At 49.3% G+C, this 16,521-nt stretch overlaps 1 long non-coding RNA gene across 2 annotated transcripts; it reads left to right on the top strand.

Annotated features, from left to right (window-relative positions):
- The first annotated feature begins 875 nt into the window (after positions 1 to 875).
- On the top strand, positions 876 to 7,687 carry LOC122450611. Of its 2 annotated transcripts, none has more exons than XR_006272147.1 (4): positions 876 to 1,344; positions 2,929 to 3,141; positions 4,646 to 4,702; positions 7,488 to 7,687. It is a non-coding gene; the product is annotated as an uncharacterized LOC122450611 (long non-coding RNA). The 2 variants fall into 2 exon arrangements; XR_006272146.1 differs by lacking the exon at positions 7,488 to 7,687 and adding an exon at positions 6,547 to 6,614.
- Positions 7,688 to 16,521: the final 8,834 nt, after the last annotated feature.

Genomic DNA, 16,521 nt, shown 5'->3' with positions numbered 1-16,521 from the left:
CTTGCATGTTTTCTCAGCACCCACCATGGACACAGCATCCTACCTCCTCACTCCCCTGCCTCCCGCCACTCTGACCAGCCCCAGGGTGAAGGGGTGGGGCGCCAGGCTCAGTCAGCCCTTTGTCCAGCCAGTGATTTGGGCTATAGATTCTATGCATGGTGGCGGTGCTGTGAAGTAGGGTGCCCAGTGGTGAGCGGAGAGACAAGAGAGAGGAGAGACAAGACACAGTCTACCCTTTCTCCTAAGCCCTGAGGCCCTGTGCGTGGGTGCTAAGTGGCTTCAGCCGGGCACGATCTTTGTGACCCTATGGAGGGTGGCCCGCCAGGCTCCTCTGTCCATAGGATTCTCCAGGCAAAAATACTGCAGTCTGTCTCTACCTGCTTGGGAACACAAGGAGCGCGGAATCTGAGCAGTTCCCGTCCCATTTGAAAGACCACACACACCACACACACACACACACACACACACACACACAGAGCCAAGAGCCCCAGGGCAGGGATGGAAGCTGAGATTGAAATTTACCATTTGCTCAAGCACAGGACCAAGCTCTGGTTTCTCTGGGTGCCCGATTTCTAAAAGGAAGGGGGGGGGGTCTCCTTTGACAGGCCGCACGGCCCCCATCCCTCGACACCCACCGCCACGCCAGCCCTTGCCTGGTGGGTCCCTTGTGAGGACCCCCAGCACGTCTCCGCAAAGGCCCGGAGCAGCCCTGGGAGGGGGTGTGGGCAGGAAAGGTAGTAAGGGGCCGGGTGGGTAGCGAGGAGGGGCTGCCTGGGCGCCGCTGTCCCCGAGGACCTCCCGGAGGGAGGGAGAGAAGCGCCGCAGAGGGAAAGGGGAGAACGGGCGCTGGCGCGAACGGGCGAGCAGCCGCGGCGGGTCTGTTCCTCTCGAACCGGCAGGCGGCTCCGCCGGCGCTTCTAATCACCGGCCGCGGCTCGGGCAGCTCGCCGCGCCCCGCAACCAGTCCCGGGGACCTTGGTCAGCTCGCGGACACTGACGGCTCTCGGACAGGCGTGCGGGCCCGCCCGCCGGCTCCCGGGGCAGCTCCTGCCGCGGCCGCGGTCCCCGGCTGCCTCCTGCCGTAGTGAGCGCCCGGCGGACGCCGCATCCGTCCCGGCGCCGCGACCAGGGAGGCGCGCGGAGAGCCCGTTGCCACCCCGCGCGCCCAGCCCATCTGCTCCCTTCACCCGCCTTCTTCCCCCGCCTCCGCTCTGGGAGGGGGAGCCCCGTGCGACCTCAGGCCTCCCCTCGGGGTCTGCGCCCCATCCTGCCGTCACACACACAGATCGGCTCCCGGGAGGAGCAGGGAGCGGCCGCAGCGGCGAGTCGAAGCCCAAAGAGCAGGTGGGAAGCGAGCTGGGGAAAGGGGCACAGGGAAACCGGAGGGAGGTCCCTCGGCATCCTCGGGAGGGGACAGGAACTAACTCCCGCGTCTAGTCCGGCATCCCCATCTGCTCCCGGTCGCTGAAAAGACAGCCGATTATCGGCAGCCCAGAACGGAAGGCAGCTCTCCTCTCTCCCGGCTCCCAGCTCGCTAACCGTGTTGGACCCCCTGCGTCCTGCTCCTCCCCTTGGCTATGAGCAGCTATGGCCTCTTGAGCCCCAAATTCCGAAGGCTGGCGTCCGTGCTCAGAGTTCCCAAGGGGTGCAGATCAGTGATGTCCCACACGGTTCTTGACAAGGACAGACAGATGCTCTCAAGCTTGTGTTAAGCACAGCTTCTACCTAAACGCCTCTTTCCACCTTCCCACCAGATTGCCTGGCCTCAGGTGCTCTGAAGAAATAAAGGCACCACTGCGATATTAGCCAGGTCTACCCGCTCTTGAGGAAGGCCCCGGGGCACCCATCTTTAAGGACACTACCTTATTCTTGCAGTCGGCCCTTCCCACCCCAGCAGCTCCCCTGCCTGGAGGACTTACCTGGTCACTGCAGTCCGCAGGGACTCCCCTCACCTAGCACTGAGGCTCAGCTGCACCCAAGGCCATGCTTGCTTGGAGAACAAGAACTCCTTGTTCTCCAGGAGTCTCAAGTGCCTGTGTTTGACTCCCCCGGGGAAAGAGAAGGTCCTCACAAGCAGTAACTACTGCTTTGCTTGTTTTGATTCCCATGAAGCTGAACTTAGATTGATGTAGCGTAAAGTGAAAGTGAAAGTAAAGTCGCTCAGTAGTGTCCAACTCTTTGCGACCCCATGGACTGTAGCCAGCACCAGGTTTCTCTGTCCATGGGATTTCCCAGGCAAAAGTACCGAGTGGGTTGCCATTTCCTTCTCCAGGGAATCTTCCCAGCCCAGGGATCAAACCCAGATCTCCTTCCTCGCAGGCAGATGCTTTACCCTCTGAGCCACCAGGGAAGCTTAAACACTTCCCTGATGTAGCTAGCGTAAGCACTCAATAAATGCCCATGGACTTGGCTAATAGATGGACAGACTTGCAAAGGGGGCACTGTCCCATCGAGAGAAAAAGATGACCTTACTCCTCTCTTCCATGCCAGGAGTAAACTAAGGTCATGTGTCCTCGGGCTGTCTCAAAAATCAGCAAAGCCCAGCCCTCCCCTTGTCCCTGCTTGCCTCCAGCCGCCTTGGCCCTCTGGATCCCGGTGGGTTTAGAGAGGCCGATGCTTGTGGCTCTTACCAACATCAATTTGCAGTCACCAGGATGCAACTTCACCCTATGCTGCGTTCATAAATTAATCTCCTGGGATTAGATTCTGTGTTTTAGTAACACTCCTGAGGCATTGTATTTACACATTAATAATAAAAGAAAAGAGTGAGACAAGTTCTGACAACTTTCAATAACATTCAGAAATAAAGTGTGAGGCGAGGAAGTGTCCAAAGTTAATTAAGACCATTTGGTGGTGACGGGGGTGGGAGGCGGTGCCTGCCGCTCTCTGACAGGTGCTATTTCTGAAACCCAGTTTCCCTGTCTGCAGTGTACCTGATGCCTGCAGAAAAGGAGGTGCTGAAATGAACAGAACTGCTGGCGTGAGCTGGGACTTGCTCTTGTGTGGTTTACACCGCTGTGGTCTACAGTGCTGTGGACACTTGGCTGGAATTTGTGGAGGGTCCCTATGAAAAAAAGGAGCGCTTTGGCCCTTCCCTGTGGTTAGCAGATGGTGTGTCCAGACTGTTCACATCTGCTCCGTGTAAGTGGGGTCCTAGAGAAAGTTAAGGGGTGCCCTATTCCTTGGAGAAGGGCTGACAGGTCACTTTCCCACTTTTAGTTATGAGAGCCTTCCAGACACTGACCTAACTAGAACATCATCCCAGAACAGGAGGAGAAATGGCTCTAGTACCGAAAAAGAGAGACTCCTAAAATTGGGTATGGAGTGAAGCTGGACGTTCCTGCCTAGTAACAAGTATGATTTATTGCACAAATGCTTGTATTTTAAGCTTGCATGAGTGCATCAGTCACTCAGTTATGTCCAGCTCTTTGCAACCCTATCGACTGTAGCCTGCCAGGCTCCTCTGTCCATGGGATTTTTCAGGTGAGAACACTGGAGTGGGTTGCCATTTTCCTCCTGCAGGGGATCATCCTGACCCAGAGATTGAACCCAAACCTCCTGTGTCTCCTGCAGTGCAGGCAAATTCTTTACCTGCTGAGCCATCAGGGAAGTCTGCGTACACTCTGCATTTTTGTTGTTGTTGGTGTTGAGGCGCTCAGTCATGTCCGACTGTTTGCAACCCATGGACTGCAGCGCGCCAGGCTTCCCTGTCCTTCACTATTTCCCGAAGTTTGCTCAAACTCATGTTCATTGAGTTGATGATACCATCCAGCCATCTCATCCACTGTGCATTTTTGTACTTTTTTCAGTTCCCTTTTAGCTTCTTTCAGTTTTAGAATAGGTCCTTTTTAAAAAATGCAGAGCCTTTCTTTCATAAAGGACTTAGAAGAGGAAGTAGAATTCTCTTTGTTTCTTTCTTGAGCCCAAATGGACCACTGTGTGTTGGGCCTGACAGGGACAGAAGGGAGATGCTCAGAGAAATATTTCCGGTGCTACTTATGGGGCCCCTCCAGAGTGGATCTTCTCAGAGTTCTTTTCTTCACTTTCTCCACAGTGTTTTGTTCATGTAAGGGACGAATGAATTCCTTCCTATCCCAAGGGATTTCCTTTGATTTTTATTGGCAGTAGAAATGAAATTGGCAGCATCAAACTCTTCAGCTGTATCCCAAATGATATGTAATCCCAGCTCATCATTCTTCATCTTTGATGGAGGCTATCATCTAAGAGAGAAGATGAAGGACAAATGGAAATGGGAGTTTGGAAGAGAATGATCATCCAGGTTCCCATCACAGTCTGAAATTTCCAACTCGATTAAGATTTTCAGCGAGTGATCATAGTCTTGTTTTCTATTCTGGACTTCTTGCTCTTGACTTTACTAAAGGGCTTCACAGTAGCCAGGCAGATCTCATCTGTCCCTTGAAACATGATGTTTCATGGGCAAGTATATCATAAGGAAAATGAGGGTTGGGTCTAGCCAGGTGCTTTCAATACACCTCCCATTCCAACCTTCTAACAAGGGAGAAAATTCAAAATAAAAAGAAATACCATCTGAGCAAAAGCCCTCACAAACAACAGACTCAGTTCCTCAACAGGGCCTCGCAGAAATTGACTCCTCTCTCAGATCTTATGTTTGCCTTGATTGCAGGCCTGTTTGTTCTCGATCACTGATGCTGCTGTTCTGTGGCTAGGTTTCTCGAGGAAGGTAAGTGTTTGGGAAACACAGGGATTGGGCACAAAGGAAAATCCATCAGCTGAGCTATACCTGGAGGCTGTCTGCCCAGGGGACTGGCCAGAGGAGAAAACCTGTAAACTGTGTGGGAGTTACAACACAGGACTTTGCACCAACTAGTTCATTCATTCACTCCAAACAGCTTGTGACAAATGTCAGTATTCTGTGGTCCACTATGGAGAGAGGTTTCTGAGAAGAGTAGACACAGTGCTACAGGTCCAAGGCTGTTATTTTAAGAGATGAGTGGAACACCACCAACAGATAGCTTCTGAGCAATCAATGCAGATACCATGGCTACATCTGTTTCTTGGGGACTAGCAAGGGTGGAGATTCAGAAATAGAAACTGCCATGCTTCCAAGATCTGCTGTAAGATTTGTCCCAGGGAGCCCTAATTTCATGGCCACACTCACCCCCTACTCTGCCACCCTTCTCCAGTTTAGATCCCCTTAGAAACTCACTTCTTAGACATCAGAATAATTATTCCAGCCGTCCTCCATCTTCAGCTATCCCTTACCTGGTCTACATGGCTTTCTAGGAAGAAAGGAAGTCAGGAATGATCCCACTGAATTCTAGGCTCCAGAATTTCAAGCATTTTTTTTAAGCCACTTCTATGAAACAGCCCTTGAGGACTCAGTGATTTTCTCATCATGTTCAATATGATGTAGACATTAAGCATGAAGGTCTGGAATAGACTATCTGGATTTGACTCTTGGTCAGAACACTTACTAGTTATGGGACCTTGGGCAGGAAGCTTAACCTCTCAGCTGTGTGTCAGTTTCCTTATCTGCAAAGTGTGGTGAACGATAGCCGACCTCCCAGAAGTATTGTGAGGTTATTGAGTTAATTAAATTAGTTGATCCACATAAATTGTTTAGAAGAGTGCCTGACATTATTATTAATAAGAATATGTTTAGTTTAATTCCTGCCAGCTGAGAAGGAGATTCTACATCCTGGTCTTCTCTTTTCTGGACTAGTTGACCCAACTTTTTTTTTAACCCATGCAACATTTCTCCCAGGCTGGTAAGGAATTGCTCCTCCACACAGAATTGATAAGGCCACTAGAATACCTGGCAACTAACCCAAAAGAGAGAGGAAACAGTGTTTATCATAATTTATAGGTTTATGTTCGCAAAGCTCCTGATCTTATCCCCGTGAGCTTCTGCCATCTCCAGCCCTGCCTACCTAGAGATACTGAAAATTTTCAACTGGCAGACTCAGACCTGCCCTGTCCCTAACCCTGTCTGGACCAAGCCCAGTTGTTTATTAGGGAACCAACTCCACCTGCAGTTGAGAGGAGATAACTGATCTCGTTTCATTAAGTCAGGCACCCAGTGGTCCCAAAGCTCAGCTCATGAGGCTTTTAAAGCCCAATGAGCTTCATCATTCCCACTAGTGCTCACTTTGTCCTCCCAGCAAGCATGGCTGGATTCTGTCCACTTCTAAATTTACACTCTGATCCTCAGGTGGCTCAGTGGTAAAGAATCTGCAGTGCAGGAAGCGCAGGTTCAATCCCTGGGTAAGGAAGATTCTCTGGAGAAGGAAATGGCTACCCACTCCGATATTCTTGCCTGGAAAAATCCCATGGACAGAGTAGCCTGGCAGGTTACAGTCCATGGGGTCGCAAGAGTCAGTCATAACTTAATGACTAAACAACAACAGCCTTTTCTGGAACTGTCACCTTGCCCCTAAATCTCTGTTCTAGAACCTTCCAATTTATCCATCTTATGCCAGTCCTTTTTCCAGATAAACTGAACTCTATGTCAGTACCCAACCACGCCATAGTTCTTGGCCTGGATCATCACTAAAGTGTCCACAGGGCCACGATCACCTGCAGCAGGAGATGAACTGTGTCGACACCAACCTTACCATGACCATCACTTTGCCTGGAGTCTCCCCGTGCTGAGCTTATGCTTAAGAGCCTGCCTTACCACGGAGGCAGATTCCACTACTCGCTACCCTGCCTGGAGTTAGTTTCTTTCTCTTTCCTTCCCTGTTGACCCATAGATTAAGTTGCTACATGCCCTGTGGCCAATGCCTGGATATTATGACAACTGCAAACTAAGTTTTATACGTGCAATTTGTCTGAGCTTTCCGCCTACCTGACGGCTCCACTAGGGTGCTTGCAAAGCACATCAAACTCAATAGTCCAAGACCAAACTCATGATCTTCTGCCCAAAACCAAACCCCCCTTCCACTCTGATGCCCCTGTAATCAGTTTTCCACGCTGCAACTAGAGTGATCTTTTCAAAATGCAAATCTGTTCATCACACACATACACACTCAAAACCCATTAGCTTCTCATTGTCCTTTGGATAAAGGCCCACAGAAGGGGACTTCAAGTCTGGCTGCCTTTCCAGCTTTACCTGGTCTCTCTCTTCCTCTCTATTACTGTAGTCCAGACCAGGCTGAAAGCACTCAGGGCACTTTGGAGGGGATAAGATAAAGGTTCTCCTTCTGGGCAGCCCCACTGGAAAAAAAGATGCCCTTTCCTGTGGGCTGACACAGCTGCTCATGAGACTCTAGCTTGGCAAGCGGAGCAGGGCCGGATGTCAGCTCCCTACACACCTTCCTCAGCCCAGCTATTCACCTCTGTCCACAGCATAGCCTTGATCTGCCGGGCCAGTCATCCTTGCCTTTTGAGTTCCCCCAAAATCCACCATGCTGCCTCCTACCAGTAGGCTTTGCTCATGCCACTCCTTCTGCTTGGGATTCTCCTGCCTTCTCTCTTTACCCAGTGATCTCCAACTTCTCCCCCAGAATCCCAGCTCAGCCATCACATCCTCAAGGAAGCCTGCTTGATCTCTCCACCTGTCCAACTCACCAGGACAAGTTCCTTTGGGATAAGCTCTCATCAGACAGCGTTCCCATGCTTCTTGAGACGATCTCATCTTATAAGCTTTCCCCACATTTGTATAACTAATGTCTGACTCTGTCATTGTATTACAATACAAGCTCCATTAAAGTAGGAACCATATCATTTTTTTTCTCTTTTTGTGTCTCCAGAATGTAACACAGTGTCAGGCACATAATAGCTGATAATTAAATATTTATTGAAAACCTACTGAGCACAGGGTGCTCCATGGTAGATGGTAGTGTCTGGACTTTATAATTGGAACAACTTAAGCTTCCCAGAGGCGTGATTAAGCATGTCAGAGAGGAAAATATTCCGTTCCACTTAATTATGCATTTTATTTAAAAATAGAAGTCTTTATTAAAACAACAAAGCATAAATATTAAAGAATGTATTTAAATAACTTATACAATTTAGTGCAAGCTTTAAAGGTGCATAAACACTGAAATGCAATTCAATGCCTTTTTAAATCATTTTCTATCATTATCTTGACTTTATCTAATCTGGTTGCAACGTAGGTTGGGAGAAGTAATTCATTTTGACTTTCCTAATTTTGTCTCAAAACCTGCTAAGGCTTGTCCACAACTCCAGCAGGTTTCTGGCCTCCCAGGCTTTAGGTCAGATTAGAGAAAAAGCCTTTGCAGGTGGCTTGCATCTTTGCTCCTACAGGGAGTGCTCCTACAGTTTTAGAGGGGAAAGGTCCTTCTCCTAAGGGTAAGAATTTTGAATATATATCACCCCACTCTTTGCCTGGTCTGGCTCACCCTGGTCCTGCAGAAAATGACAGATGGCTCAGAAAGGCAAGAGTGTGACTTCCACACCGAGACCCACACCTGACTTCTGCATCTGCCTCTTCTACAGAAAGAGAAGCTCTTTGTGTACAACTTCTGTTTCTCTATGGCCAGGATTTCTGATCAATAACTTGATCTCCGTACTGGTTAGACACCTTCCTAACAATTACAGCCCCAGAACTTAATGTTGCAAACAGAATTGAACTAAGCCCAGGACAGTTGTAAAGGAGCTGTCGCGGTGCCCTATGCAAGGTGTGGCCACCTGCCCATCCAAGGTGTGGCCACCTGCCCATCCAAGGTGTGACCACCTGCCCATCCAAGGTGTGGCCACCTGCCCATCCAAGGTGTGACCACCTGCCCTTGGGAGAGTGATGGCTCATACCACCCAGGTGATTTGCTCCTGAGCTTAGCCTACCCTAGGATCTTTTCCCACGGTTGTCTGTTTACAGGTACACAGAGAGGGAAGTCTTCGGGGTGGTGAGAGCTGGAAAATAAGAAGTCCGCCCATTGACAGAGTTGCTAAGAGGCCATTAATGCTAAGCTTCAGCAGTGGAACACAGAAAACGGCATTAAAGGATTTACTTTTCGTGACCATAATTCACAGCTAATGTACATTTGATGTTTAATGTATGAACCAGAGGTGACTTCAAACTCGCGGGCCTTTTCTAAATAGTGTTTTAATCTAAGTTTTAAAAAAAATAGAGGTTCATACACTCTGTCTGTCAGACAAGAGGGAGGGGAAAAAAGGCAAAGCTAGGTGTGAGAATCCAATGTGGGAGCGGGCTTTTGTTCAGTCCTTTATTGAGGTTTTACCTCTAATCTCTCCCTTTTTGATGCAATTTAAGATTAAGGAAATGAAAGGCAAGGCTGACTGTGAATGGTTTTACAAACAGGACAGCCAAGGGGCCCTCAGAAGACAGTTTTGTAAGAGGCTTTGGCTGCAATCCCTAGAAAGGACGGAGTTGGGAGGGTGGCAGTACCCCTGAGCTGGGGAACATGGCCCCAGGACGGCCAGCCCATCTGTCTGCCGGAGCAACTGACCTTCAGGGTTCAAATAGGAGGCGAGGGTGGCCACAGCACAGCTCACCATGGGCCAGAGTCAGGCTTGGAAGGCTAAAAAGCATAGCTGTCAGAGCAAGAGGCACCCTGCTCTGGTGAAAAGAGCCCCAAAGTAAACATTCCTAGTCTTGGGTCTATTGTGTAACTTCAGGTAAGTGGTTTGCCTCTCTGGACCTTGGTCCACTCACCTTGACAACAAGCCTCTGAGGATAAATCAGTGATTTCAAACGATCGAGCTTCAGGAGCAATGGATGGTCCAAGCTGAAGGACCCTGGCTCTCAGCACCTCTTCAGCAAGACCTCACACTCATCTCTTTCATAAATAATGAGAAGTGAAAGCGTTAAGTAACTCAATCATGTCTGACACTTTGTGACCCCACGGACTATAGTCCGCCAAGCTCCTCTGTCCACAGAATTCTCCAGACAAGAATACCAGAGTGGGTAGCCATCCCCTTCTCAACCCAAGGATCAAATCGAAGTCTCCTGCCTTGCTTGTGGATTCTTTACTGTCTGAGCCAAGAGGGAAGCCCCCAATGGTTTTATGTAAAAGGTTTCCCACTTCAGGGTAACAACACCTTGAAATGTACAAGATCAGCTGATCCCTAAGATGCTCTCCAGCCCAAGCCTAGAGAGTAAATATGCAGAAAACTCACCCAGGTGGATGTCCTCCAAAACATATTCTTTTAAAATGGGCAACAGAAATAGGACAGGACCTACAGATTGCAGAAGCCACATTACTAGAGATCACGGTATGAGGTGGGGCCAAGGATGTGTTCCTCGGAGTTCAGTTGATCTATTTCAAGGGGAGGAAGATGCATTCCAGCTGCACCACTTTAGAGAAGATGTAAAGTAAGCAGGTGGGTGGGGTTTTCTGGTGGGTGCAGTGGAGGGAGGGAGGACAATGGAAGTTAGGGGTATTTGCAAGGGAATTGCTTTATAGAGCTGGGTTATGGAAAGAAGGAAAGAAAAGGAAGGAATTTATTGGAGTGGGAATGCAGAGAAAATAAAAGTTTTTTTCTCTTCAATAAACTGGGGAGATTTCTAAAGCTCTCTTCCGCTAGAATCATGTTATGTGTCTGTGATTCTTTCCTATTGCTTAACATGGCTGGAGAGTTCGTCCATGGGGACAAACTTCATCCATGGGGAGTTCGTTGCTTCAGTAGGAGAAAGGCAGTCACAACTAAGAAAAGGAGTAACAGGAGTTTCCAAACAGGCCAATGAATGGAACCCATCAACAGAGACCTCAGGGCAGGCAGGACTTGAATCCAGTGATGCTTTCTCGGTTCATTCATCCAGTCCACGTGGCTGCACTTGTGCCTCCTCTGTACTAGGCTCTGTGCATGAAGGATCATGAGAAAGATACACATGGACCCTTCCTTCAAAGCCCATGAGGAAGTCAGGGGCTGAGCACATGGGATACACATGGGCCCTGCCTTCAAAGCCCATGAGGAAGTCAGGAGCTGAGCACATGGTTATGTGTAGGATGCAAGGGAGAAGCGTGGAGATGCAGAACATTCTGGGGTGTGATGAAGTTGTGCTGACTCACCAAGAAGCACGGGGGAACTTCTCCCCTCAAGACTTGTTCTGAGATCAACACAATGAGGTTGAGAGTCCCTCCCACATCGGTGGTGGCCCGTGTCCTCTCACCCAGAGCTGCTCCCCAAAACATTGTTTCTCTGTGATCCCTTCCACCTCTTCTTCAGAGGGAACCGCAAGGCTTTCTTCCATTCCTTTAAAAAATTTCTATTTCTTAGGTTGCATTATAAAACAATATTTTTTGAAAGAAAGGAGATGGACCTATTCCATCACATATTCAGAGATATATAAAACAAGCCTTGGTCATAGGCAGGTGACTAGGGTGGAGGGCATACTTGAAACCATAACTCATGAAGAACATATAAAGAAATGGGATGTTTAAGCAGAAGATGCAGGGTGAATAAGAGCTCTCTTTTCCAAAGTTTAAAGAATTGTCCTAAGGAAGAGGACCTATACAAACTGATGCCCCAAAAATAAGAACAAAAGTCAATGGGAAAATGGTCAAGAACAGATATCCTTGTCTTGATTTTTTTAAAGGAATTTTATTTTTAAATGACTGGACATGGAATGGAGGCCTTTAGGACATGAAGGACGGGTGAGTTCCCCAAGGAAGACATGTAAGCATGGACTTAGTAGCCATGGAGAAATGAGTGAAGAGCAAGCCCCAAGATCTTTGAGACACTGCCCACACTTGACATTGCCTGACTTCCTGTGCATCACAAATTATTCTGCCTTCTTTCCCCAGCCTTCAGTCCTTGTCATTCCTCTCCCTGACTCTCTGTCAAGCCCTCCAGAGGTCCCTCAAGATCCGGTAATAGAGGGATTTCTGCCTGGATGGACTCAGCCTCCCTGAGCGCTGAGCGGACCTGGTCCCTCCTGCAGCACAAGCTCCCTGATCATGCTCAGTTCCCCCCCGGTTAGACCCACCACATCTCACCCAGGCACACAGGGCCCTCTCTCCCATTGCACTGTGCAATGTGATTTACAATAAGAAATAGACTTTTGGTCTTGGTCCCCTTCTGGCACCAAGCTTCTAAAACCCTTGGAATTTCCTAAGTGACAAATGCCAGAAAAGTTAGGTTCATGAGTTGACTCTTGGAAAACCCCTACAACACCTAAGGGTGGGGGCTGGTTGCCAGTGGAACCAATCACGTAATTAGAAGGTTGGGGCTTTCAGTCCCACCTCCCTGACCCACAGGGAAGGGGGAGGGCTAGAGGTTGAGTTTAATCACCAATGGCCGATGATTTTATCAATCATGTCTATGTGGCAAAACATCCATAAAAACCCAAAAGGATGAGAGTTTCTGGGTTGGTGAACATGTGGAGATTTGAGGAGAGGAGGACACTTGGAGGGGGCGTGGATACTCAGCACTCTTTTCCCATTCTTTGACCCATGCATCTCTTCCATCTGGCTGTTCCTGAATCCTTTTATAATAAACCGGTAGTCTAGCAAGTCAAATGTTTCTTAGTTTGAGAGCTATTCTAGCCACTGATTGAACTCAGGGCGGGAGTCCTCGGAATCTGTCTACTCTGGTCCATCAGAAGCACAGGTGACAACCTGGACTTGGGACTGGTGTCTGGAGTGGGGGATAGAGACTTGTGAGACTGAGACTGAGCCCTCAACGTGTGGGATCTGACACTGTCCCCAGGTAGACAGTGTCAGAATTGTGCTAATTGCCTGGTGAGTGGGAACCACCCCCAACACACACACACACACACACACACACACACACACACAGGAATTAAGTATCAAAACTTTTACAGTGAAAGTGCAAAAAAGAGGATACACACCATCCCTTCTTAAACCACTGACCCACCTCACCAATGCACAAGTGCGCATGCCCTGGGAGTCAGTCCTTCACTGTAGACTGAGCAGAACTCATGTGGTCAGCCCCTCTGGCCCACTTCTGTCTCTGCCACTGCAGCTCTTGCACATGCTGTGGCACGTGGTACCTTTCCAGGCAAACTTCTACAAAGGCAGAGAGCGAAATGGATTCTGTCCAGGAGAACTAATCCCCCCAAATCAAAATCTTCCACATGGGGGTGATGATAAACAGATGCCTCTCATCTCGACAAATGAAAGGTCACCCACAGACAGTGCAGAGTAATTATTAAATCACTTCCCCATTTGTTCAGGATCAGTAGCAACCTCATTACCTGGATCCAAAGACAATATCTCTAAGTCCTGGGCATGGATCCAAAAAGGTCATTAATAACAGGATAGTCCCCAAATTTGCAGGAAAAGAAAGATCAGCTCTAATTAAGGGAGCAAAGTACTCCAGACCAGCCCTTTACATCAACAGTTTGCATGGTAATAACAACAATTTTCTTTTCTCAGGCACCGACTTTATAGCCTCCAAGAACAGTAGCCGGGCTCACCAAGCCGTTCCCTCCTCCACAAATGGGATGGGACAGGACGTGTGTGTTAAAGGCAGCCAACTGGAGGGGGATTTTCTTATTGTTGCTTCTTGTGGCTTCAGATCAGAGGCCAAAGACTAGAAACAGAGACTCAGATTCTTGGCTCTGTGCCCAGACATCTGGACTTTAAGAAGAGCCAGGCGCACGTGGGTCACCTCTTGGCAAAGAACAACACTTAGTCCCCGTCTAAGTTCTCCAGGCACCTGCCTTGAACAAGTTTATCCAGGAGTTGGATTTCAGAGGGCAGGCTGTCTTTCTCAGCTGCCATAGGTTTGATGCAGGAGGTAGATGCCAACCCCTGCCCCCCACCACTCCATGGTGAACAGTTGGAGTTCATTCCCTGTGGACGGAAACTCTAAGACGAAAATAGCAGGACAATTGAGAGAGGAGGCTGGGCCCTGCCCAGATAAAAGATACGAGACCACATATTTCTCATTCTTGAAGTCAAGGAGACCTTCTTGACTCGAGAGTCCCTTGGAAGTCAAAAAGGGAGTGGTGTCAAGGCTGCCCATAGGCCTTCTCCATGGAACCCATCTTGGCTGAGAGATGCGTGTATGCACATGGGAGGATCCTGAGATATACCAAATACAGACTCTGAATTAGGCAAATCAAAAGGATGGTCCAAAGGAAACCTGAAAGAAATGTCCCATATAAGTGATGAAAACTAAAGGCGCAGCTCTCTCTCTGAGTCTGCCTGTGTGTCTATCCACACATACTGTATTCTTTTTCCCTCCTAATGAATATTTTATTTGTTTCACTACTTTTCTTCTTTGTGGGAATTCTTTTCAGCAGATCCGAAGGGCCAGGGCCTTGTCACTGACCACTGGTCTAGTGGCTAGGATTCGGTCCTCACTGCTGCAACCTGGCCTCAATCTCTGGCTTGGAGCCAAAACCCTGCTTTAGAGCCACTGCAGGCCAAGGCCCCCAGAGATCAGGTTGATCAGTCAGTCAACAGACATCTTCAAACTACTTCCTAAGCTGGGTGCCCCCAGCTTTTGACTTCCAGCCTCTACAGAGAGATTCCATTTTGCTACCTATCAGATGAGCACCAGAACTGCTTCAGCCTCCCCTTCGGCTTCAGTCCCCTGGCTTTCTTCTTCCCTACCAGCCCAGAAGAAGGAGCATCAAGAGTTCAGATTCCAAACAGAGCCAGTGTGAAACCTGATCTGCCCCTGACCAGCTGGGGGCAGTTAGGCAAAGCTCCAAGCCTCAACTCCTCATCTACAAAATGGATTCAATCATTAATGGTCCAAACAAGAACTTGTTTAACAGTAAAAGGAAAGGGGCTTAAAATTGACTCAGAAACAACAGGCACAGGATGACCCTGTTCAGATCATGATGCATGGTCACCCTATTTAAAAGGGTTATTGTGAAGATCAAACAAAAGAATGAGCGCAAAATGCTCATCACAAGCCTTGACTCATACCAGGCATCAGAAATCATCATCATCGCATTACCCCAGATGGCCAAAAGGTGAAGAGTGGCCAGGATGGACCGAGGGAGACTTCCTGCCTCCTGTAGGCCTGTCACCACTCTCACTCCACACCCAAGGGTGCTGACTGGATGCTAGTTATTGCGGCAGTAAGGGCAGCAATGAATGGACACACCAATTCTCACCAAAGCAGAGCAGTTGAGGGTCACAGAACGTCCCTGTCAATGGGCTGACATCCCCCATGGCAACTCTGAAGGATACACACACACAACCCGCCTCTGGGTTATTACAGCCGATAGATCTGATTAATCTGATTAAACATGGAACATTCCATTTCCACCTCACTCAGCTCCATACTCATGGGGGCACCAGGCTAGATCCAGGTTGGCCCCCAAACAGGCCTGATAATTAAAACAAGTTCTGCCCTGGCTGACTGCATTTCCCCATTACTCTCTCCCATTACTGGAGATGCAAACAATAAATAATTTAATAACCTGGGTTGAGTCGAATCTGGTTCCAAAACAAAGTGTTTTAATTCTCCAGTGTGCCGGCTTTCAGCATTACTGTAATTCCATTTCCCTTCACTTGACTGGGCCTTTTGCTGCTTTTTAGGCTTCTCGTATTTCTCCCCAAGTTTTCCCCATGGGGCCCTGACAGCTGCATTATAGCAGGGCCGGCCGGGTAGCCAGCATGACATCACTCACTACTCAAGTCCTAGGCAGCAGTGAAGCAGCGGGCACGTACTCATTAGCTCAGCGATCAGCCTGAATCTTGATGGCCATAGAAAGCTGTCTGTGTGGCCGCGGGCAGGACACCTGGGCCCTTGCCTTCCCCCTCCATCCTTCTCTTTCTCTTTCCCTGCCTCTCTCCAGCCCCTTACAGTCTCTGGCAGTTCTGGCTATGAGAAAAGGACTCGGGGGTGAGGGGATCACTGGAGGGAATGGCAGGGGACTAGCCTCTACCCCCGGCCCTGTGGTCTGACCCCCATCAACACTCCCTTCCTGGCTTTACAGGGAATTGTGTTTAGTTGCTCAGTCGTGTCCAACTCTTTGTGACCCCATGGACTGTAGCCGGCCAGGCTCCTCTGTCTATAGGGATTCTCCAGGTAAGAATACTGGAGTGGGTTGCCATGCCCTGCTGCAGGGGGTCTTCCCAACCCAAGGATCGAACCCAGGTCTCCCACATTGCAGGCAGATTCTTTACCGTCTGAGCCACCAGGGAAGCCCAAGCTCCCTAATCCAGCTTTCCTAACAACCTTGGGCGTGTTAGTTGCTTAGTCGTGTCCGACTCTTTGCGACCCCACGGATTGTAGCTTGCCAGGCTTCCCTGTCCACGGAATTCTGGGGGCAAAAGTACTGGAGCAGGTTGCTATTCTCTTCTCCAGGGGATCTTCCTGACCCAGGGATCAAACCCGGGTCTCCTGCGCTGCAGGCAGATTCTTAACCATCTGAGCCATCAGGGAAGACCTTCATGAACACTCCCAGCCCACAAAGAGAGATTAGGTTTTGCTACCTTTCAAAGGAGAACCAGAACCACCACAAGCCCTGACTCTGGCCAAGAACAGTCTGCCCCTCCCAGCCCTCCCACTCCTCCCACTCCTCCCCCCTCCTCCCCCCTCCTCCCCACTGTCAATCCTCTCCTTTGTTTGAAGCCTCAGTCAGAATATGCTGGTGTGAGGGTTGTGCCCTTGCCCTCAGCCCAGCAG

This window comes from Cervus canadensis, chromosome 11 (assembly GCF_019320065.1).
Source record: "Cervus canadensis isolate Bull #8, Minnesota chromosome 11, ASM1932006v1, whole genome shotgun sequence".
Taxonomy (NCBI): Eukaryota; Metazoa; Chordata; class Mammalia; order Artiodactyla; family Cervidae; genus Cervus; species Cervus canadensis.
Note: the sequence above shows the minus strand (reverse complement) of the source record. Positions and strands in the feature narration are given on the sequence as shown.